The sequence below is a fragment of the Mirounga leonina genome, unplaced genomic scaffold, assembly GCF_011800145.1.
Source record: "Mirounga leonina isolate KUSES-001 unplaced genomic scaffold, KU_Mleo_1.0 Mir_165, whole genome shotgun sequence".
NCBI classification, from domain to species: Eukaryota; Metazoa; Chordata; class Mammalia; order Carnivora; family Phocidae; genus Mirounga; species Mirounga leonina.
Genome location: NW_023270415.1, coordinates 23,630,876 through 23,655,796, shown reverse-complemented (window position 1 = coordinate 23,655,796; position 24,921 = coordinate 23,630,876).

The following is a 24,921-nucleotide window of genomic DNA, read 5'->3' as shown; positions in this document are numbered from 1 at the left end:
GCTTGTGAGCCTACAGGAGATTCTCAACATTGGGAGGAGGATTTACCAGGCAGAGGAGAGAAAAGAAGGTCAAGTCAAGGAAACGGTCTATTCAATGGCTTGGAGGTATGAGCGTGTACGTTGTTATTATGGGGGAATGAGGAATTTGTGACAAAGGCATGAGATGTGTATGGGGAGGTGAGGAAGACAGGACCCCCATAAATAGGGTTTATGACAAAGATATGCAGCAAAACTCTTCCTGTTATATTTTAGGGCCAGCTTCATATCTATAAAAGGGGGGAAAGAAAGCTTTGCAATATAATTTTCATGATTGCTCTTTTTAGAAAAAGATCCACATTTTCACACATTCAACAGCATAATAATTCCTTTGGGTCATGGTCAATTTTTGGCCACTGAGTTTCCCATTCAAGTAGAACTCTAGAAAAGTACAGTTACTCCTCTTATAATTACAGAGGACAAGACTGAGGATAACTTATTATGCCTTAAGAGATGTCTCTGGCAGATGGGGGTGGGACTTTTGAATATTTTCTTGATCTTGCAAGGAAAGAAATTAAAAAAAAAAAAACACTTCATGATAAAATAAGACAGAGTAAACCCACAGCAGTTTTCTTCTTTACTCTTATCATCCAAGTGTAAGTGCAAATAATCCACTGGAGAATTATTTGTAGCTATTTATAATATTGCTCTAATATATATGATTGCTCTATTTCATTGTTGTAAGCTTTCACATGCACATTGATAATGAACTCCAAATACCAACTTAAAGAACTTGATGCGTATCATGATTCACACGGGGCTTCCAGGCCATTCCAGTCTTTACATCTGCTACACAATTAATGGTGATACTTAAGCCAGTTAGAAACTGAAGTGAAAAGGGAATTTACTTTGAGAATGCTCTGTAAGATAATGCTGAGGCCGTCAAAACTCCCTAGGTGGAATTCCTGAAAGCCCCAGGACACCTCCTCACAGAGCTTGAGGGATTTGGTGCTTTAATTTCAGGTTTGGGTCTCTGAGCCTCTCCCAGAGGATGAGTTCCAACCAGTCCTGGCTCCTGATCCACTCAGAAAAGTCCTCAGAGAAGAAGTTTCTGAAACACCAGAGACTATTCCAATTCAACCTTTCTTCTTCGGTTACCCAGAGAGAGGTAGAACACAATAATCGTAACAAAATTTTCAATGATAAATTTTAAATTATTAAAGGAGAGCATGAACAATAAATATAAAAACAAAATTCAAATTCCACAGAGGGAAGAAAAGGAGCAGCAATTTCCCACTTCCAAGCTTTGTGTGATGATGGAGTCTATACGACCCATGGCATCACAGGGCTGCCCATTATTTTAGAAAAGGAATTTGTTATTAGCATATCGATGAGTCTTCTCAAGCATTTTGTGGATTTTATTTTTCAATGCCCCTCTTTCATGTTTGTGAGTGTTTCTGGGACAAGATCTCTCCATCATGCAGGATTACACATGGTCAAATTCATTTTATATTGGATGACAAATTGCATTTGAATTTGTAGGGTTGAAGGTCAAGGCTGTTCTCTATTAGTCAGCCAGGCTCCCTCAAAGTGTCTCAGTCATGAAAATGTGTTGGAATCCCCTCTATGCTGCTGCCCGCTCAAATCCTCATGAATACTGAATTCTGCACTGACTTGGATGCTTAATAGCTGACTGCATCCAAAGGAGGAGATCATGTCAGGGGACTGACAAAATGAACAGCATCGTGCCCAGCACCATATTATTCATCCTGGGGCAGTCTATAGTTAACGATAACCCAGAACTCTGAAAAGGATCCATTTCCTGAGCCCTAAATAAGAGACATATCTTGAGGGCTCAGCTCCAACCTGTCAACCAGAGAAATGTTCTGCGCCAGAGATATGTCCGGAATTGTCAGAAGGGGGAACAAGAACATAGTTCTACACTCCTAAAACGCGAAATAACAAAGAATTTAGAAGTTGCCAGTCGTAAAATGGATGAAGGATGTTTCTAATCTGAGTAGCCCACAGGCCCACCAGCCTTTCACACGTGCCTTTACCTAGTGGAGGTTTTTCTTGCGCTAAGTTTCCACTAATTTGATTAAAAGTGACTGAACCCCAATGCTTGGATTTCCTGTGAGCACTCTTGTTCACATCTCTGTGTGTACTATAGATAAATGTCATGCTGCACGCTTACAAACACACGTAAGGAGAAAACCCCACATTAGTTCAGACTGCTCATTTTCAATTTTGTGCCATCCACACAGATACTAGTTAGAATTTAATTTTGTAGTCTCTGTAATAAAATGAGTTTTCATAGACCTTTAGTAGCATATACTTATGTACAAGTAAAAGATTATTTTACTTAGGAAAATATTTTTCCAGGTACTTATAAGCTCTAGCTGACATACAAACAACTAAAATGTTAATTCAAGTCATTTTTACATAGTCATTTAAAGACATCCTTTCAAGATCTTTACTAGGTTATACTAAGACCTATCTCTTCAACTAAATAATTATTTACCCCTTCTTTTCTCTAGCCCAGGGCACTGAGTGCCCTGAATTAAATAGGTTTTCAGGGGTGCCTGGGTGGCTCAGTCATTAAGCGTCTGCCTTCGGCTCAGGTCACGGTCCCAGGGTCCTGGGATCGAGCCCCGCATCGGGCTCCCTGCTCCATGGGAAGCCTGCTTCTCCCTCTCCCACTCCGCCTGCTTGTGTTCCCTCTCTCCTGTCTCTCTCTCTCTCTCTCTGTCAAATAAATAAATAAAATCTTTAAAAAAAAAAAATAGGTTTTCAGAAATGTCTTTTGAGGGTCACCTGGGTGGCTCAGTTGGTTGAACGTCTAACTCTTGGTTTCGGCTCAGGTCATGATTTTGGTGTCTTGGGATCCAGCCCTGCGTCAGGCTCCTGCTCAGCAGGGGATTCTCTCTTCTCCCTCTGCCCCTTCCCCTGCTCTCTCTCTCTCAAATAAATAAATCTTAAAAAAGAAAAGAAATGTCTGTTGATAATTATGTCAAAAATTATGCTAATTAGACATGGTGTGTAATTTAGTTACTAAATGTATATTTTTTAAGATGATTATTTATTTATTTATTAGAGAGAGCAAGAGTGAACACAAGCAGTGGGAAGAGGCCAGGGAAGAGGGAGAAGCAAACTCCCCACTGAGCAGGGAGCCTGATGTGGGGCTCTATCCCAGGACCCTGAAATCATGACTGAAGCCGAAGGCAGACACTTAACCAACTGAGCCACCCAGGCACCCCATTACTAAATGTATATTAAAGTAATAAATCTGTAATAAAAATTTTATAATTCAAACTTCTCCCTTCATGAAGTATTTAATCATAGCTATCATTTATTAAACCCTTATTTTATTAGGACGCTAAATGGTTTATATCCACTACCTTATTTAATTTTCTCGCAGCCCTATGAAGCAAGTATAAATATGATATTTACATTGCAGATGACATTCAGAGAGGTTAAGTAACTTGCCCCAGCTCACACAGCAGGTGAATGGTAGAACTGGGATTCAAATTCGAATCCTTCTGATTCTAAACCCAAAACATTTAGCCACTATGATGTACTGTATTCATGCCGTGGTTAAATTTATTCCCCATGTGTCTGAATTGGGTGAGATTTTTACTGGCCTTCTCTATGGCGAGGCCTGGCCTTCATGTAGTCATTTAGTGAGCATTTGTCCTGCCCTTGTGCACACGTTAGAATGAATGGTCAAGGTTAAAGACAAAACACTAGGTGATACCTACGACAGGAAAGGTTTGCTAGCAAAATCATAAAATTTGATATTCTCGTATAAAACAAAACTCCAGATCCTGCTTGGTTTTTTTTGAAACATGAATAGCTGTCTTTATTCATACTTTTGTAGAAAGCAAAAGACTTTAATGAAATGATCACTGATGCTAAAATAGAAAGTGCATACATCTTACTTATTCATTTTTTTAAATGTACACTTTAGTTCTTTCAAAGTGAAAGAACCTAAATCTTCCCTAAAAAGTTTTCAAGTGACAGAAACTAATAAATGAATTTTTATTGATTATAATTTGTTCATTAGTCTTTAGATACATTCCGTACTTAAGGATGTTGGAAATATGGTTCAGTTCTCCACATATTTATCGATAGCCTCCATATGGCATTCTCTGAGATGAATGTTGGAAACGCTTTTCTTTAGGGACTCGTAGATAGCAAGTCAGGCAAACGTATGTGCCACAAGTATGGAAGTGAAGCTTTAAAATTATGGTTAGGAATATTACAAATCACATAAAAATACTGGCCTAAGCACTACCTCCCCAATATTTAGTACAAGCAAAAAGAGAGTAACAATAAAATCATGAAGCAATTTCAAGAGAGAAGCAGAAGCGTGGTTCAAACACCACCAGTATGCTTGAAATGTAATCAAAGTATTCTCAGCTAACACCTTTGGATTTGTCTAAACTAGAAATTAGATTTTCTCCACATCTTAACTGACCAATTTAATCTTTCTTGCAAAGGATCAGGCTAATTTTACCTGGGCAAACAGTTGCCGAATAAATTAGCCTGATGCTTCACATTCGAAATGGGTTACATTGATACTTTTATGGGTCTTAAGTTTCTGGTACACATGAGCTTTAGATTTCACCAAATGAGGAGTGACATTTTGCTTTAAAAATTAGAGTATCAGTCAAAAATACCAGTGGGCCATTCAGTCTGATGCACATGCAAAATGTTGATTGGGAGATTAGATAGGCTGTTGTTCACAGGGCTTTCTCACAGGTCAAGGATGGACCCCGAGGTCCCTAGTTTTCTTTCAATAGTCCATTATACATCTGTTACCCAGAGTGAAGAGGCGTGCTACGTGGCCTCTGAGTCAGACAGATCAGACAGACTTGGGGTTGGCCCCTGATTTTGCTACCTTGTATCTATTTGTTATGGGCTGAATTGTGTCCCCCCCAAACGTATATGTGAAAGTCCTAACCCCCATACCTCAGAATGTGACCTTATTTGGAAATAGAGTCAGGCATATATAATTATTTAAGATGAGGTCATACTGCAGTAGTGTGGGCCCCTAATCCATTATGGCTGGTGTCCTTATAAAAGAGGGAAATTTGGACATAGACACGCACCCACCCAGAGAACACCCCGTGAATGAAGATGAAGGCAGAGATCGGGGTGATGTTTCTACAAGCCAAGGGCTGCATAGATTGCAAGGAAACCAGAAGCTCAGACAGAGACATGGAACAGATTCTCTCTTAAACCCTCAGAAGTAACCAACCCTGCTGACACCTTGACATTGGACTTCTAGCCTTCAAAACTGTGAGACAATGGGTTTCTGTTGTTCAGGCCACCTAGTCTGTGGTACTTTGTTACGGGAGCCCTGGCAAACTGGTCTATTATATAATTCTGAGCTAACTCCTTAATTTCAATACATTTTGGCTCATTCACCTATAAAAGAGTGATAACATCGCCTACCCCATTGGGTTATGGTGAATTTAATAGTGCTTATCACGTGTGTTAGAATGACTTCTTCTGATTTCTCCACTTATTTGTTCACTGCAAACTCCTTGAGGGCAGGGACCGAGGCTGTTGTCCTTCGCTCTGTTCCCAGTGGCTGCACAGTAGATGTGTACCATTTATTGACGATGAAGTGAGCTATTAAATGAGGAAAGGTATGCAAAGTATGAAGCACACGATGGTAATAATAGTGCATGCTGATGTGATACCAGCGTGCAATCTCATCTTCCTGGTCCACACAGTTTTTCAATTTAGTCCCCCAGCATCTCCACGAGTTAGGTGCTATTTTACCTCTTTCATTTTCCTAAAGAAGAAACCGAGACAAAAAGAGATTAAGAAACTTGCCAAGAACAATATTACCCACAAGCTGAGCTCCGAACCAAGACAACCTGGTTTCAAGTGCTGGTATTTTAACATCTACACTGGGCTGCTTTTTGGTGGTTGCTGTGGTGTGGCTGTGACTATTAGGTTCCTCCGTGACCTTTTCCTAGTCACTGGGATGGCTCTGTGGTGGGAGAGAGACTGGCTGGGCTAAACTACAACCATATCCAGAATTCCTTCTCTAGGATGCTTCTAGTAGACCAGGTTACAAGAGATATTCTCTCACGAGAGTTGGAAAATAGAAGGGAAACTTCTGTAACACACACACACACACACACTGCTCCCCAGTTATTCAACCAAACCTAATCAAGATGCTACTGTGAAGAGATTTGTTTTTTTAATTTAATTAAAAAAATTTTTCTTTTGGTGCACAAAGGTGGTTTTACTACAGCATGGGGATAGGACCTGTGGGCAGAAAGAGCTGCTGTGACGAGGTTTTAAAGATGCAATTAAAGTACCTCATCAGTTGCCTTCAAGTTAGAGTATCCTGGGTGGGTCTGACCTAATCAGTTGGAAGGCTTTTAAAGAGAGACCTGAGAGAGATAGAGAGAGAGACCAGAGAGAGAAAGAGGGAGAGGGAGGGAGAGGGAGGAAGGGAGAGGGGGAGAGACACTGAGGAGCCTGGTGATACTCTCTCTCTGTGACGGTCTCCGGCTTCACATGTGTGCACAGGTGTGACCCATGACTTCTCTCAAGGGTAACTATGTATTTTCTGCGTGGTTTCCTAATGTTCACCTCAGTTTGGTTCAATACCATTTATGAAGTTCTTGTTATACGTCTGTACTGAGATGGGCCTGAGATTTGATACAAATCCTCAAAAAGATAAATCCGTAAAATTGGAAGGAATTTTAACCAGCACCTTGCCTGATCCTTTTGCTCCGTATATCGATGAGTGGTTTTCTCAAGGTCATACAGCTTGTTAATTATGGAGCCAAACCTAAAACCCAAGTCGTCTGATTCCTAATGTTGTTACCAAATTACCTCTCCGTTGTCATTAGTTTTTAAAGGTAGTCTTTTAGACATTAATAATTTCATCAGATATGATGAGGCCTTCCTTTTTAGATCATCTTATCCTTTATACTTATTTAGATTTCACAAATCCTGGTTAGAAATGACATCAATTCACTGTTGCCCATTGTCTTGTTGGTCCACACATCAGGAAGTAAAGTTCAGATGAGTTAGATCCCTATTTTATGAAAGGGCTGCAACACATTTATCAGCAACATTATCAAAGCATTAGGATTAAATTTAACTGTGAATCAAAGACCAAGAGGAAAGTAATGTGATTCTCGCTCTCACTGGGCAGTGCTCCCTCCCTTGGGTTGAGGTGTCTCTAACTACACTGGGAACACAGGAACAAAGCTTCTGGTAAGGACTTCTGGTCATCTTACGAGCTATGGGCTGGGTTCTCAGAAGCCCTGACTGAATTTCTCCTGCAGCATCCCCAGTTCCTCAGCCTCTTGTCCCTTATACCCCTTGCAAGCGGCTAACCTGGAGTCAATCCCACCCTCGTCCATCGTATTCTTTGGGAAATGTGGGGCGTACGATGTGACAAGTTTGATGAGTGTACATACGTCACATAATATATCACCACAACTAAGAGATATATTTCCATTGCCACAAAAAGTTCCCTTGTGACCCTTTGTAGTCAATCCCCTCTCCCCAACTTCACCCTTGCAACCACTGTAATCTGGCTTTTTAGTTTTTCTTTTTCCAGAAAGTCCTATAAATGGAATCCTACAGGATGTCACCCTTTGTGTCTGGCTTCTTTGACTTAGCATAATGCTTTTCATCCATGTTGTTGCATGCTTGCCCCTTTTGATTGCCAAGTGGTATTCCATTGTATGGATAGGGCACAATTTGTTTATCTGTTCACCAGTTGATGGGCATTTCTGTTACTTTCAGTTTTTGTTGGTTGTGACTAAAGCTGCTATAACATAACTCAGATTTTTTCGTGAACATGTGCTCTCCATTCTCTAGGATAAATACCTACGACTGGGATTGCTTGGGCATATTGTAAGAGTTCGTTTAACCTTATAAGAAACTACCAAACTTTTCCAAAGTGGCTGTACCATTTTTCATACCTACCAGCAAGTAAGAAAATTCCAGGTGCTCACATTCTCACCAGCAGTTGATAATCACAACATTTTAGATGCACTTGGTAAGATCTTTTGTGTAAGATTTTTAATTTTAGCCATTCTGATAGGTATATAGTGGTATCTAATTGTGTTTTTAACTTGCATTTCTCTAATGACTAATGTTACTGAGCATATTTTCATGTGCTTCTATGATGTCCATATTTGTTCTTTGGCAAACTGGGTCTTCAACTCTCTTGCCCATTTTTTTTTTTTTTAAGCTGGATTGTTTCCTTTTTATAAGGTGTTGAGAATTCTTTATATATTCTGCATACAATTCTTTTATCAGGTGTAGATTTTTCCCAGTCCATGGTTTATCTTTTAATTTTTATTCCCAGTGTCTTTTGAAAAGCCGTTCCTAATTTTGATAACATTCAACATACCATTTTTTTTTTTTCTTTTATGGATTGAGATTTTGGTATCATATCTAAGAACTCTTTACCTAGTTCAGGGTTGTGAAAATTTTCCTCTATGTTTTCTTCTAGGAGTATTATAGTCTTAGGTTTTACATTTTGATCCATAATCCATTTTGAGTTAATTTTTGTATATGATCTGAGGTGTGAATCTAAGTACATTTTTGCATATGGATATCCATTTGTTGAAAAGACTATCTTTTCTCCACAGAATTGCCTTAGCACTTTTGTCAAAAATCAGTTAAACATATATAGCGGCCTATATCTGGAACTTGTATTCAGTTTCATTGATCTATTTGTCCATGTTGACATGATACCACACTGTCTTGATTATTGTAGCTTTATAAAAAGTCTTGAGGTCAGATAGTGTTAGTCCTCCAACTTCGTTCTTTTTCAAAGTTGTTTTCTAAGTACTTCAAATCTCCATATAGATTTTAGAATCAGCTTGTTAATTTCTACAAAAGAAATCTGCTGGAATTTTGAATGAGATTGCATCAAATCTATAGATAATTTGGGATGAATTGACATCAACTTTTTTTTCAATCCATAGACATATGTCTCTCCATTGGTTTATATCTTTTGAAATTTCTCTCAGCAATACTTTGTAATTTTGAGGCTACAAGTTTTACACGTTCTGTCACTTTTATCCTTAAATATTTCATTTTGGGGGATGCGATTATGAATGATTTTGTTCTTTATAATTCCGATTTCTGATTATTCGTTGCTAGGATATAGAAATACAATTGACTTTTGCATATTGACCTTGCACCTGCCACATTGCTAAACTCACTTATTCTAATAACATTTTTGCAAAAGGACTTTGCTCCTTCTTTTCCAATCTTTTATATTTTGTCTTGTTTTATTGAACTGGCTACAGTACATCGGTGTGAGAAGACATTCTTGCCTGTTCCTGACCTTATGGGGAGAGCATTCAGTCTTCCATCATCCATTTTGGTGTTAGCTGTAGGTCTTTCACTGATACCCTTTATCAGAATGTGGAAGTTCCCTTCTATTCCTGGATTGTTGAGATCTTTTCTCAGGAGTGAGTATTGGATTTTGTAAAGTGCTCGTCCCCTTTTTTGGGTGCATCTATTAAGATAATCATAGATTTGTTTTAGTTTCAGTTTTCTTTTTAATATTGCATTGATTAAGTTGATTGATGTTTTTATTGTTGGACCATTCCCTTTAACTAAGGATAAACCTTAGTTGATCATGATATATTATCCCTTTTATATATTTTTGGATTTGATTTGCTAAAATTTTGGATTTATCTTCATGAGGGATACTGGCCTGTAGCTTTCTTTTCTTGTAATATCTTTGTCTAGGTTAGTATCAGGGTAATTCCGGCTTCATAAAATGGTTTGGGAAATATTCTTTCCACTTCCATTTTTTTTTTTTTAAGATTTTACTTATTTATTTGAGAGAACGCACGTGAGAGAGAGCAGGAGGAGAGGGAGAAGCAGACTTCCCGCGGAGCAGGGAGCCCGATGCAGGGCTCGATCCCAGGACCCCAGGATCATGACCTGAGACGAAGGCAGATGCTTAACAGACTGAGCCACCCAGGTGCCCCTCAAGGACTTTATCAGACTTTTTGATATATAGTTCACAATATTTTATTATCTTTTTAATATATGTAAGATCTACAGTGATCTCTCCTTCCTGATATTAGCAGTTTGTGTTGTCTTTCAAAATTTCTCTGTTTTCTCTTAATTGGACTGGTTCAAAGTTTATCAATTTTATTGATCTTCTCAAAAAGCCAGCTGTTGGTTTCATTGATGATTTGTATTGATTTTCATTTTACTTGATATATGCTCTTATTGTTTCCTTTCTTCTGCTTGCTTGAGCTTGATTTGCTCTCCTTTCTTTACTCTCTCAAGGTCAAAACTTACATTATTGATTTGAGATCATTTTTCTTTTCTTTTTTTAAACCTTTTTTTTTTTTTTTTTTTAGAAAGAGTGCGCGTGGGTGCGGAGAGGGGGATGGAGAAGGGCAGGAGAGAGGGAAAGAGAGAATCTTGAGCAGGGTCCACACTCAGTGTGGAGCTGACACAGGGCTCAACTTGACAACTCTGAGATCATGACTTGAGCCAAAATCTAGAGTCGGTTGCTTAATGGACTGAGCCACCCAGGCGCCCGTCTTTTTTATTTCTTAATGTAAGCATTTAATGTTATAAATTCCCCTCTAAGAATGACTTTAACTGCATCCCTTCAATTTTGATATGTTTTCTTTTTAATCTTATTAAAACATTTTCTAACATTTCTTGTGAATTCCTCTTTTAACCAAGGATTATTTAGAAGGATATTGTTTAATATAATGTGTTGTGTGATTTTTCTAAATATGTTTCTGTTATTGATTTCTACTTTTAATTCACTGTGGTCAGAGAACAGACAGTTATGTGATTTTAATTTAAAAAAAATTGTTGAGGCTTTTTTTATGACTTCGAATATGGTCTGTCTTGGTGAATATTTCCTAAGCACATCAAGTGAATATGCATTCAGATGTTGTTAGTTTAAGTGTTCTCTAAATGTAATTAGGCCAATTTATTTAGTAGCATTCGTTATAGCCTTACTGATTTTCTGTCTACTTTTTCTATCAATTATTGAGAGAGGAATGTCAAAATCTCCAAGTATAATTGTATACTTACCTATTTTTTTCTTTTTGTTCAATCAGCTTATGTATTTTGAAGCTTTGTGAGGTGCATGCACATGTGGGATTGTTATATCTTTTTGATGAATTGACCACTTTGTCATTATGCAATGTGTTTCCTTATTCCAGGTTAGTTTCTTTTGCTTCTGAAATACTGATATTCTAATAGTAATGTAACCACTTCTGATTATTTTGAGTAGTAATTTTATGGTATATCTTTTTTTCCATCCTTTCACTTTTAATCAGTTTGTATTTCCCTATTTTTAAAGTGGGTTTCTTATAGACAGCATATAGTTTTCTTATCTTTTTGGTTGGGACTTCAGCTATTCTCATACGACAAAGAGGGTCTGTTTCTGGTCCCTTGCTCTTCCCCCAGTTTTCCTCATGAACCCCGTGTGGAGACCAGTGGTAAAGACCTTGTGAGGGAGTGCCAACTTTCCTTGTGTCTGGTGATCCTACTTATTCCAAACTGACGTGCTAGCCCACACTGGCTTTTAAGAATATGTCACAATTTTAGATCTTTTTTTCCACATACTTATAAGGCAGCCACCTCCTCCATCCTTGCTCTGTCGAATGTGAAACAGTATTTGTGTCTCGTCTTTCCTCACAGGGCTTGTCACTCTTTAGGATTTCGTTTATTTGATTGCCTTGTGACCTCAGCTCCTTGATGGGTTCAAGAATATTATGATTGTGTGGATTATCTGCTATGTGAGCATTGTTAGGGGACCTCAGTTCTCCCGTGGCTTTCTACAACCTCAGTGGGAACAGAGCTTCCCCGGAGGGTTGTAAGCAACAGAGTGTTATGATCTCATTTACATGTTTAAAAACTCCCTCCGACTGCTTTGTGGAGAATGCATTTTAGGGTGGGTAAGAGTGGAAGTGGGGAGACCATTGAGGAGGCTAGCAAGGCGGTTTAGTCAGGAAAGCATGCTGGTCTGGACTCAGGTGGCGCCAGAGGGAAAGGAGGGATTTGGGACACATTTTAGAAGTGAGCCGAGAGGATCTGAGGATGGACTAGATGAAGACAGGGAGGGAAAGGGAGGACTCGAGGATGCCTCCCAGGCTTAGTCTGAGCAATGGAATGAATGCTGATGTCACCTCCTGATAGGAGAACAGATCTGGAGGCAAAGTCAAGAGTTCTGTGTTGGACATGTGAAGTTCTACAACAAGTGGAGGTATCAAGTCAGAAGCTGGATACTCACAGCCAAAGTCAGAGGAGAGTCCTGGTCTGACAATTCACCTGTGGGAGTTAACAGTGCAGAAATGATATTTAAGGTCTCAGGCCTGGATGGGGTTACCTAGGAAAAGGATGGCGATAGAAGAGGTCACCCATTTGACATAAGATGGAGGAGGTGGAGGGAGCATAAAGAAGACAGAGAAGCTGTGGCCAGGAACACAGAGGAAAGACTTCAGTGATCCCTTGGAGGAAGATTTTAGATTTGGTAAGAATCTGTAAGTCACAAAAACACTATTTCATTCCACAGAAACTTGAGATAATAAAACTGTATTAACTCTTTTGATTATTAGGCAAATGACTGCCAATTGCTTCTGGACTCTCGGGCGCAGGACTTTTCATGGTACCAAGCAGAAGTCTACCATCGCTGAGGGGAGGCCCAGAGTCTCTCTCTTTCCAAGACCAACTGTAGACAAAGTCTAGTTGGTTCTTGAAAGAAACCCTGCTCCAACTCCCACAGGATCAGAATGAGCCCTTCGTTTGGAGCTCGGTACAAGCTCACCTGTAGTTCCATGTAAGGGTACCTTGTTGAAACTTTATTTATTTATTTTTAAAAGATTTTATTTATTCATTTGAGACACAGAGATACAGAGAGAGAGAGAACATGAGCAGGGGGAGAGGCAGGGGGAGAGGGAGAAGCAGGCTTCCCGCGGAGCAGGGAGCCCGATGCGGGGCTCGATCCCAGGACCTTGGGATCATGACCTGAGCCGAAGGCAGACGCTTAACGACTGAGCCCCCCAGGCGCCCCTTGCTGAAACTTTATTAAGCTTGGTGGGTAGGTGCACATGTCAGAGGCTTGAAGCTCCTTTTTAAACATTTGCCTCTCCTTCTTCTCCCTCTGAGGCAGAAGCTCCCTGGGCTGATGGTTCCTGGCTGCATCACAGAGATTCTTCCTCGGGTCTTTGCATGTGTTATTGTGAAATCCGGTTCTTCAGGGGAGACATGCTCTATTGAGTAAGAGAAATGTGGCTAAAGGAACATACTAATGAGACTGATTAGATGCTTTTATTGGTTGTGACCTTTCTACTTAACCCTGAGAATGTGCTGTTTGGGGTTTTAAAAATAAGTCATAAATCTCCCATTTCTTTCATTTGGCCTCTGAGTCACATACAGACTTACTCTGTGTAACAAGGTTTAGAGAAAGAAAAAAAAATATTAGTGTGAGGTTGGATTTAATTTCAGGCAGTTAAGAATGGTGTTCCGCCCCTCTCAAACTTCCGGATGGAGAGAATGATGCGACAAGCTGTATGGAGGAGGGCGAGTTTTTGTCTGAGAGCACCAAACACCATCATTTCTACTTTGGTTTCCTAGCAACTAGAAAAGGCCACTGTTGTGGTAGGCACCTGGCATACTGCAAACTGAGCCACGCACCTGTCAAGACACACTTTGGAAATGAATTCTGTTGGACTAGAGAGCACTGTTCAGTCCCCAGGTGACTGTTTCTTCCTCCCTTAAGATACATACATTCTTTTTTAAAGATTTTATTTATTTATTTGAGAGAGAGAGAGAGAATGAGAGAGAGAGCATGAGGGGGGGAGGGTCAGAGGGAGAAGCAGACTCCCCGCCGAGCAGGGAGCCCGATGCGGGACTCGATCCCGGGACTCCAGGATCATGACCTGAGCCAAAGGCAGCCGCTTAACCAACTGAGCCACCAAGGCGCCCAAGATACATACATTTGAAGTTCATCCTGATCTGTGCCCTTCCCCTTGACACCTACAGTGTCATTTTTTTCAGATAATTACTTTTAGTTAGTTTGGGCATCTCTGTTGTCTCATGCCGCCTTAAGGACCTTGGTCCTCTCTGCTAACCCCAGGGAATGGGCCCCCATGCTAGCCCTGTGGTGGGTGGCCCCCATACCAGCAATATCCAAGATGGCTCTTCCTCTCCTTCCATCCCTGCCTGGGCCAGGGGGCCACTGAGGTGTCCAGCAGGAACGCAGCATTCACAGTGAGGTGCTCAGGACCATAGTGGGAGGCGTTTTTCACTTTCCTCTTTTACAGAATCAAGATGCTTTACTCATTCTTTTTGGCACATTGCCTTTCTTCGTGTTTTATTTCACTTGTTTGATTTATCTGGTGTGTTTCCCCCTTAATCTCAGAGAGGAGTATGAATAATTAGAAGCAAGCTGTGGTCACCAGCGACGTTTTATCACCTAGCTTTGCTTCTTAGCATGTTAGCTGAAGATGATTAACATGAAAGTAATCTGAATTTAAAAGCAAAAAATGTTTTGGTTTTTATGGAACACAGATGTCCAGATTGGTGGAGGCGGAGGGAGGGGCAATTTTCTTGCGCCATCTTTTAAGAGCTCCTTGAGTTTGGCTGAACATTGTGGACCTATTGCTCTCCCTGAAGGTACGAAAATTCCTGCCGAGACAAAAGAAAGGCTCTTTCTCATGGAGTCTTCTGGTTTCACATTCTTGCTTTTCCTGAACTGGTTCAGGTTGAGGGTCGTCTTGCCATCTGTCAGGTGTTATTTTTGTTCTATGCTACGACAACCCAGACACAGAACTTAGATCATTCCTTTGGGTCACACACATGCACAAATACGTGCACACACACACAAATACACACAAAACCACTTGAACAAGGCATGCGGGTGGGTTGGTGGGTTGCAGACTGAATGTGTTTGAGAAAATGGAGTGGAGATAGACTTCACAGCAGCACAACTTCACATGTAATATTATACATCTGGTTCTTCAGAGAAACAAAACTAGTAGGATCAATTGATCTATCGAGAGAAATTTATTTTAAGGAATTGGCTCATATGATTACAGAGGTTGGCAAGTCCAGAATCTGCAGTTTAAGGCTGAAGGCCATCAGACTGGAGATTCAGGAAGGAACTAAGGTTGCAGTTCAAGTCCAAAGGCCACCTGCTGGCGGAATTCTCTCTGGCTGGGGTGGGGGAGGGACTGTCAGTCTTTTGTTCTATTCAGATCTTCAACTGATAAAAAGAGAGCCACCCACATTACCGTGGGCAATGTACTTTACTCAAAGCCCATTGACTTTAATGTTAATCTATCCAAAACACCATCACGGAAACATCCAGAATAATGTTTGACCACCTATCTGGGAATCCAATTGCCCAGGCAAGCTGACACATAAAATTAACCATCACCCCTACTATTCCTACTACACCGAGTTGCTCAACAACCCCAGAGTCCCTGCTCTTCTCCTACCTCCAAATGCCTGCTTATTAGTTATTTACTTTTATTTTTTATTTTTTTATTTTTTTGAGAGAGAGAGAGAGCACGCACAGGAGCGGCGGGAAAGGCAGAGAGAGAGGGAGAGAGAGAATCTTAAGCAGGCTCCACACGCAGCACGGAGCCCAACATGGGGCTCGATCTCACGACCCTGAGATCATGACCTGAGCTGAAATCAAGAGTCGGACGCTTAACCGACTGAGCCACCCAGGAGCCCCTTATGCCTGCTTATTTTTAAGCAGAAATTTTTTGGTTGAATCTTCTGAGTCTAGTTTTGTGTCCCAAAGTGGCTTCCATTGTGTTTTCCTGAGCAAAAATGTTTCCTCCGTAGGAGTACTGGGTCCAGATGTTAAGATGATCATTTTCCCCACTCAGTTACATCTATAAGAATGCTATCAATGTAGTGGCAATTTAAAAAATCTTTCAGGACATCCTCTCTTAAAGAAATGGAACAATCACTTGCATTTAATAAACTTATTCATAATATATATTATAAAAAGACTAACTGGAAAGAGGCTCTTAAAAAATGGAAAAATCCTTTGTGAGTTTAAAATATGGTTGTGTGTAAAGTTTGCTTTCCCTGCAATCTCTCAGGATGCATCATCGATAATGAAAAGGCAGGTACAACTCACGTTTGCCTTTTATCCAGCGAGTTTATCACGTGCAGCCTAGAAAGCTGGCGAGAATGCCCTGTAGTACTTTGCTTCTGCCCTGGCTCAGTTCTGCCTCCTGCCCCCAGCTCAAAATACCTCACTCCTGGCCAACCCTAGAGGGGCCGAGGACAGTGACTGCTGAGAGGCAGAGAAGTTTTTCCTATGATTTTGCTCTCATCAGCATTATCAGCATGTGCTTATTAAGACGGCGACACCTAACATTTTTGCGGGCCCACCATGTGCTGGCACCATGTATCAAGCCCAGTATATGCTTATCTCCCTGGATTTGTACAAATCTCTCTCACTAGGCATTCTTATCAGCTTCTTTTTAAGGCTGGGGAATTGGAGATTTGAGTGCTATCCACAAGGTCACCCAGCTGTCTGATCCCGAGGCTGCGATTTTCATCCTCTTGGAAGGATGAAACCTAGCCAATATGCCAGGCTCTCTCTGAGCAGCTGCAGGATATTGTGCGGGATGCCTTCCACAGCAAGCCTCTTGGTCTTGTAAAATCTTAGCGATTCAATCACATGACATACGCAGCCCCTTTGTAGCACTTTACAATAAAATTGAGAAGCCCTTTCTTTTTCTCAGTTCCTTTTTGCAAATTAAGTTTTAGTGGGTGCGAGAGGAGCCCTGGCAGGGGCGGCGAAGGAAGAGCTCAGCCTCTTCAGGCTCTGGCCGGCAGTGTCCCATAGACTAACATTCTGGCTCATTTTGCAGCGCTACGGCCTGGTGCTGGTGTTGGTGTCAACAGGGCGTTGTGGGCACAGGGCAAAGGCCGAAGCATCATCCTCCAAGACCACCAGCTGTCCTGATGTCCCAGAGGGGGTGATCTGTCTTGTTCTGAGCGACTGCTAGAAAAGAGGATTCTTGGACAATTCCCTAAGAAGTTGTTCCCAAACCTGAGAACTATCAAAGTCGGGAAGAATAGAAAAATGTTAAGACCGAACAGTAACTAGAACATCCTGAATTTCACACCAGGAGGGCCTGGTGATACTACCCACAGTATCGACGGAGAGAAGAAAACGAGAATTGTCATTTGCTGTCACTCTGGTCACTCCCGCAGTCCGGGGCAGGCAGTGATCCCGCTGGCGTGGCACAGAGCTCCCCCTGAGCTCTTGGAGACCAAGAGGAGGTGTCTGGTTAATAAGTTGCACAGAAAGTGTCTAGGTTGGAAGTGAATGATCCCACTGAAAGGGGTTGAGAGCCTTCCTGCCCTGCCCTGCTCTGCCCTGACGATAGAGCCCTGGCCACCATGGGGGTGGGGACCTAGACACACAGAGAAATGCAGCAGCTAGAGCATGATACCATGCCTAGAAAGCAGGGCAGGCAGCTGGAGAAGCGCAGGACACATGGAAGGGCGAGATGACCTTCAACTCAGCACTTAGGGGACAGATCAAGTGCAAACAGAGCCTGTGGCAGACCCCCCAGCCCGAGGGTGGAGGGAAGCTGTGAGAGCCCAGCCCAACCTTTCCTCTCCCTGCCCCTGTTCAGACTTTAGTGGGGGAAGCTAACAGCCATGTGGGGGTGATTAACGTTGTTGACATTGCTCTTAATCATTTCTTTCCCTTGTTATGCAGGTGATATATGGTGATTGTAAAGGAGAGAAAGGAGGAAGGAAGGCGGGGGCGGGGGGGAAGGGGGACAAAGAGAAGGGAAGAAAAGAAAGGTAAGCAAAGAGAAGGGGGTACCATTGAGGGAAACCTAGTGAAGGGTACGTGGGACATCTCTGTGCCATTTTTGCAACTTCCTCCGAATCTATAATCATTTCCAAATACAAGTAAAAGAAAGAAGAAATCCCCTAACTCCACCGCACAGAAATCTTGCCATTGATAGCGCCGCGTGTGCCTTTGGTTCCGTGTGTGTCTGTGTAATTCACTGGAATTAACAAAGCACGATACATTAAATGAGAGCTAACTATAGAGCAGGACTAAGTCATTCTCATCAAACGTGTTGCATCTTAATGAAGTTCCCACAATGCCTCCACGTAAAGCTATATTTAGCTCTGACTCGCAAGGGCCTTACCTGACATTAGAGTAAAGATTCTGTTGCTTCAAGCTGGCAAAACTCCAGCACGCAGGCAGCCCCCTTGTGGAATTCTGCCTTAAAGGTGTTTTTTTGGTCTCTGGGTGTACCATCTGTCTCAGTTTCCCCTAGAAAATACTCCTGCCCCGAGGGCTTGGCATCCTGCCATTTAGGAAACAATTTTCATACAAGAGTGACTGGTATAGCCCATGAACAATGACATCGCACAAGCAACAGGATATAGAAAGAGGTATCAGAGAAATCCATCTCCCGAACCCAGAAGACGGAAGGGAAGGAGACGAGGTGAAGGTGTGTGCTATGGGCCTCAGAGTCAGCCCACTGCTATGTGCTGTCCTGACCTCTGAAACCAGAAGGCCCTTGAACGGCCCAACCACAAGTTCCCCTTCCCACTCCGCTCCTGTGGCTAAGCTGCCTTCGCGCAACAGCCCCGTGCGTCACCGTCACCGTCGCCCGCGCGAGGCGCAGTGCCTGCTTAGCCTTGACTACCAGGCTTTGGTTCCCACGGAATTACGCCAACAAGCCAATGGCATCCTCCCTTGGGATCCGGGGACAGCCCACCCTCTTGATAGTACAAAGCCCGCCTCCACGGGCCCACGCCCCCACCCCCCGCTGGTCCACCGCCTGAAGGCAGCCCCTGCAAGGCTCAGTTTGGCAGGCGGAGTCGTCTTCCCCTGCGCGGAGGAGAACACTGGACCAACAAGCGGGCCGATCTCAGCCGTCTAGGGTCGCGGGCGAGCGCGTGGCCATCCCCCGAGCCCTAGGGCGGGACTCCCTCCTTCACCCGCAGGGTGAAGAGGAGGCGACCACAGGGCGGGGTGCCGCATCAGCCGCCCGAGCCCTGCCCCTCCAAGGGGCCGCGTGGCCTTCGAAGTGCTTCATCTCGCGTGGCTTCAGCTTTGTGCGGTCCCGGTCATAAAATAGCTGTTCGAGCTGAGTCAATTCTGCTCGCTTGATTGACTTACGTTTCCACCCTTTGTAGAGTAAATGTCAACAAACCCAGGCTTGCCTTCGGGGGGTGGGGGGTGGCGGGGGGGCTCTGCCAGCGTGGGAAGAACTACCCCCGCAGGGCTGGGCACCCCCAGGCAGCTGCCGAACAGCTGGGCGGCAGAGCTGGGAGGGACAGTGGCGCACCCCGCGCTCGCTCGCTCGCGGGGGGAAGGAAGCTCGTGATCTCCGCGCCGTCCTATCTTCTTGTTAGTGAGGTTTTTCCACATTAAATGTGTGAAAGGGCATAATCAGAAGCATGCTTCTGAGTTCTAGGCATATTTGGGTAATTCAGAACAGGCGTCTGCTATCCAAAGGGGCAAAAAGAAGGAAAGGCGAGGAAAACAATCTCCTGCGATTATCTTTCCTGCAAGAACCAAAGGAATGAGGGTAAATAACTTCATTAAAGAATAAAGTGTCCTGGGCTGTGTTTTGGGATCATTAGTCATATCTGTCCTTTCGAAGACCTTCATACTTTGCGGGGAGGGGGCAGTTCTCCCTTTAATGGTTCAAAATAATCCCACGAGGTGTAGCAGGAACTTAATATTTATTGAAGACGGGAGGAGGCGATGTAGACGGTACTATTCCCGGACACCAAAGAAGTCTCTTGTTTAGCGGGTGCTGATCACGGCCGCCTGCAGTCAGCAGACAGCAATGTCAGTGGGAGAAAGGGCTGGCTGGTGCGCCGGCAGAATCTCACAGCCTGGGGGTGCCTTGGGGTCCCATGCTCTAAGAGCTCCAGGTGTGCAGGTCTGGAGACCTTTCGGGCCACCGCCTGTGTGCTTGGCTCTTCGCAGAGGGGCCGCAAGAGTGGGGCCTGCTGTTTCCGCACCTACGGGTTGACTTCTAGCCCCTTGTACTGGCTCCATGTTTTCTTGACCCTGCTGAGGTGCTTCTGTGACACCTTCCATAGACGTGTGGACGCTGTACTGTCTTCCTTGAGACAGGACCAGGAAACCGCACAGTGGGAGATTAAATAGCAGTCACTAACTACACTGCTCGCGAGTCTGACTTCGCATCGACAAATCTCAACCTGGGTCTGTCTTCCTTGATACCAGTGTGTGTTCAGTGCCCTTCTGTGGTTACCAGGAGCGGAGGCACACTCGCTCATCTTCACAGGGCACTGTTGTCAGAATGCCATAGAAACAAGGACAAAGAGCCCGGCCTTAGAGAGCTGGGGCTCACCCAGATTGGAAGTGGTTTGGGAACGGAAAGGTCTAGTGGCTAGGTTATTCTGGGGCCCCCTCAGTAGCAGGGGAGCCCTGTAACCGTGACCGGATAGTCTCAGTCTTTATTTTTGTAAATTGGTTCAACTTCTGCTCCTTCAGCCACTGCCTGGGAGGGGTCCCAGGCAGTGGTAAGGCACCTACAGGGAAAACCCTTTGGCACCCCCTGAGGATATGTGGGTCTCAGGAGGGTTTGCTGGCTCAGTATACCTTATTTCTTCTTCCTATAAAGGATGTCTAATGAAGTCAATATTTATGAAAACTATTTTAACTGGAGAAACAGGCCATTTCTTTTTTGAAATCACTATGAATTTTACTCCTTCCCCTTTCAATTCAAGCTCCACATTACTGCGAAAGTTGTCTGTAAGTAGATATTAAATCACATCAAGATAAAATCTTTCAGTGACTTTCCATTACCTTCAGGCTGAAATTTTAACTCCTTACTTAGCATGGCATTCACGACCCTTATGATCTGGCTGCAAACATCTCATCTCCTCTTCCATTCCACATTACTTCTTTCCCCACACAGTGCACACCAACACATACACACACACACAATGTGCATACAGACACCCTATGCTCTAACCATGTCCAGACTTTTCAATCTTCTGCATTTATCATATTCTCCCAAGTCTGGAGGCCTTTCTAGAACACCATTCCCTCTCTCTTCTAATTGACTCCTAGTCACCCTTTGGGATTCAGAGTCAAGTGTCTTAATGAAGACTTCCCCTACCCTAGACAGCTGACTTGGATGACCTCTGTCCTGTACTCAGAGCATATGACCCACCTAGAGAGCTCACCACACTGCTTTGTAACTGTTGATTTGTTTGTTTATTTCTCTACTGGATGACACATTTACTGTGAGCAAGGGTGATATTTTATTCACTGTGGTATCTTTACATTTTGTAGAAGCTCAAAATTTTTTGAATGAATGAAGAATATATGAATGAATGAACCCCTTCCAGGATGGGTTCCGATTGCAGGAGCAATGAAATGAAGTTATTTACATGAACTTTAGAATCTTGAACTGCAGCTCTGCCACTCACTAGCTGAGTGACCCTGATTTCTCTGGGGCCTGCATTCTTTGTTGAGTGGGCTGAAGGATTAGGGGTTGGAGGGTATGTGGCCTGAAGTTCTGCTTTCTTAGCTCTAGACTCTTAAGGACCTGCATCCACATAGTGCCATCAGAGGACCTAAACAGGGCTTCCTGGCTCAGGATGGCTAGTCACCAAAGAGATGGGGCAAGACGTCCTCCCTCCTGTAAACCTTTGCAGTTTACAGAACTGTTTAGTAGCCTTTTTATGTTTCTTTAGCATTTTTAAAAATGGTGCTTTGACTTAGTTTATTTTCTCTAATAGATCTTTAAAAAGAACGATACTTTGGGGCGCCTGGCTAACTCAGTCAGAAGACCATGCCTTGCTTGAACTCGGGGTCGTGACTTTGAACCCCATGTGGGTGTAGAGATTACCTAAATAAATTAAAAAAAAACTTTAAAATTAAATAAAATAAATTTAAAAGGGACAGTGCTTTGATTCTATAAATTTGGAACTAACCAAAAGAGAATGTAATTAGAATCTACCTACGTGTCTAGACTTTCTCCCTGCACTATAACTCCCTCTCCAAGCTCCCTTTAAAAAAACACACACACACACACACACCAAAAACTTTTATTTTAAAATATTTAAAAATCTTTCCTACTTAAATCTTCTTGATTTGGACTTTTTCTTTTCATCAGAATGGTGTTCTGGGACAAATAGTGTCCCAGAGACTTTCTTCTAACAATGGTATAAAATTTTTGAAGGACCATGAAACAAATGGATTACCCAAAGAACTTCCATTCTGGGCAAGATGCAGCTAAATTCACCCATTGCCAACTTACTGGTTAATATTTCTGTTGCCGGAATGTGCCGAATGTGCCCAAGCAAGTGATTTCAGTTAGTTGTTGATTCCAAACCCATTGTCTTTCAAGTTTAATATTGGTCCGCCCCGTCACTGTGGCCAAGAACTTTGAATGGAAAATAAAGACGAGGTGGATTATTGGCCCCCAAGCACACCTCAAAGGCAAACCTTGCCTTTGATTGGGTTTTTATGTGGATACTCTCTCCCCGTTATGGTGTTCAATACCCCTTGCTCTGCATGCCAGAGCTGAGTTATTGGCGGGGGAGTGTTTACTTGCCTTCTGGGGATAAGCTTTTAATCACCTACAAAGAGCAGTTGGCCTCCCCTAAAAACATTTCAATAAAGTGGGATTCAGCCCTCAGTCGGTTCAGCCCTCGTCAGCCCCAGATTTCCTTGTGCCAATATGCACCGAAGCCAGAAACGGAGGTCAAAAAGTTACTAAGCATTGGCATACTTTGCTGGCCGGTTTGTTTGGTAGCTCCTTATTAAAACATAGGGGAATGCTGGCTAGCTTTTTTCTCACTTGTATAAATACTGATGTGTCCATTTTCAGCCCTTTCTTCTCGCCTGCTTTTTGCAAAGATGGCTGTTATGGCTGATGGACAAGCTGAATTCATCGGTAGGGCTGTCAGCTTATAGGAGATTCCCGGCGTCCCAGATGATTAGTGCTGATGATGCACATCAAGGGGGTTGTGTGATGAGATCACCCAGGAGCTGGCCAGATGGACCAGAACAGTTATGGTTAAACCCTTCACTGGGATCCAGCTCCTCTGAGAGGGATTCGAAGGGCGGCTGAGCTCTATGTCCACTAGATGGCACAGTGACACTGGGCTCACACATCATGGCGCGCTCTGGTTCTCCTGCACTCACTGCTCCTGGCTTGAATGAAAACTGAAGGACAGTAAAGGCAGGGAGCTGGGGATAAACTCCCTGAAGTTCTATATCTTGGGTCTATTTCTCTAAATTTTCATGTACGCGTCATGCAAACTGTGTGGGTTTTGTAAAACCCTGGGCAATAACTAATGACGAGGAACCATAGAAATACAAAACTGCTTGATTATGTAGGAGACGTGTCTTTTCAAGTGCATCCAATCATCTCTGATACTTAGAAAATGCATTCTGCTATTTTGGGGAAAACACGTGACTTACTTAGCTCTTACATTATGCCACATTGTCTTAAGTGCTTTATATGCATTAATTCATTTAATCCTTAGAATAATTTATGAGATAGGTGCTATTAACATATAAATTTTGAAAACAGGGAAACTGAGGCACAGAAAGGAAAGCTTGCAATCCCAGAGCTATTAAGTGCTGGAGCTGAGACGGAAACCTTTAGAGTTTGGTCTCCAAAGTTCATGTTCTTAGTGACTATGCAATCCACAAAAGAAAGGTCTGGGGAACTCTGCAAAATAAGCTTTTTTTGCTTCCTCAATACAAAGGAAAAACCTTACATTTTAAACATCTTCCTCCTTAATATCCCCCCTTTTAACATTACTGCGTGGGAGACATCATGCTAGACGTCGTGTATCCACGTTCTCATGTTCTAGTTCGACAGCAAATGTCATTGTCCTTACAGAAATAATGCTGGGATACCATAATTTTTTGTCCTTCTATTTAGAAGAATATATCAGGCTGCTGATTCTTATTATCATTTTTATTTACAGATAGGGAAATTCATATGCTAAGTCATTTATCCATTTAAGGATACTAAGGCCATGGCTAGAGAATTTATTCTTCCATTTATTCAGTGACGTTACAGAGCACCTGCAATGCACCTGGTCCTGAGGTTGGAGAGAGAGCTCAGGCAGGTTAGCCACTTTCACATCAGTGACCTTTGAGAGAGGAGACAAACACGTGAACACGCCACGGACAACAATGCTGTTGGCGTTGTAGAAGAGCTTTGGACACTTGTTGGGCAGAGGTTTGCCTAGCTCTTCGGGGGCTGGGGATAGGAACCCTGGGCTGAATCGTGATGGACAAGCAGGGGTCCCCTAGGTAAACACAGTGTTCCCAGGGAAAAAGGACGTTCAGAGTTTGGACACTGTGGGCGATGAACATGGAAAATTCCCAGAAGCCGGTCACCACATTCTTCCTGAGTCAGTCAAGTTGGAACTTTATTCTGTAACCCATGGAAAGTCACAGTGGGCTTTCCAGGAAGGGAATGATACCATTAGGCTTGTGTTTTAGGAAGTGGACTCTGGTCTGAAGGACAGACTGTGGGTGGGTGGGTCGGGGGGACAGTAGCTAAACTGGTTGCAGGGCCTGGTTAGGAGGTTTTGGCAATAGTAGAGATGAGCTGAGACAATTAGGGTGGGGCACGCTAAGGGGTGTGGAGGAAGGGAGTTTTAGGGACATTTCAGAGACACTATAAGTAGGACCTTTATTTATATATGTAGGTATGAATAATTTATAGAGAACTTTCTCCTGCAAAGGATTTGAAGTTGTACTGCTGGACTTGATGATCAGATGAGTGCAGGGGCTGAGGGAGAAGAAAGCACCCAATAAGATTCCCAGTCTCTGGATTGGATGATGGGGTGAACAGAGGGCAATTCATCAATACAGGAAATGAAGGGACAGGAGCCCACGCTCAGGGGCTTGTCCAACGTTTGATTTCAAACATATGGCAT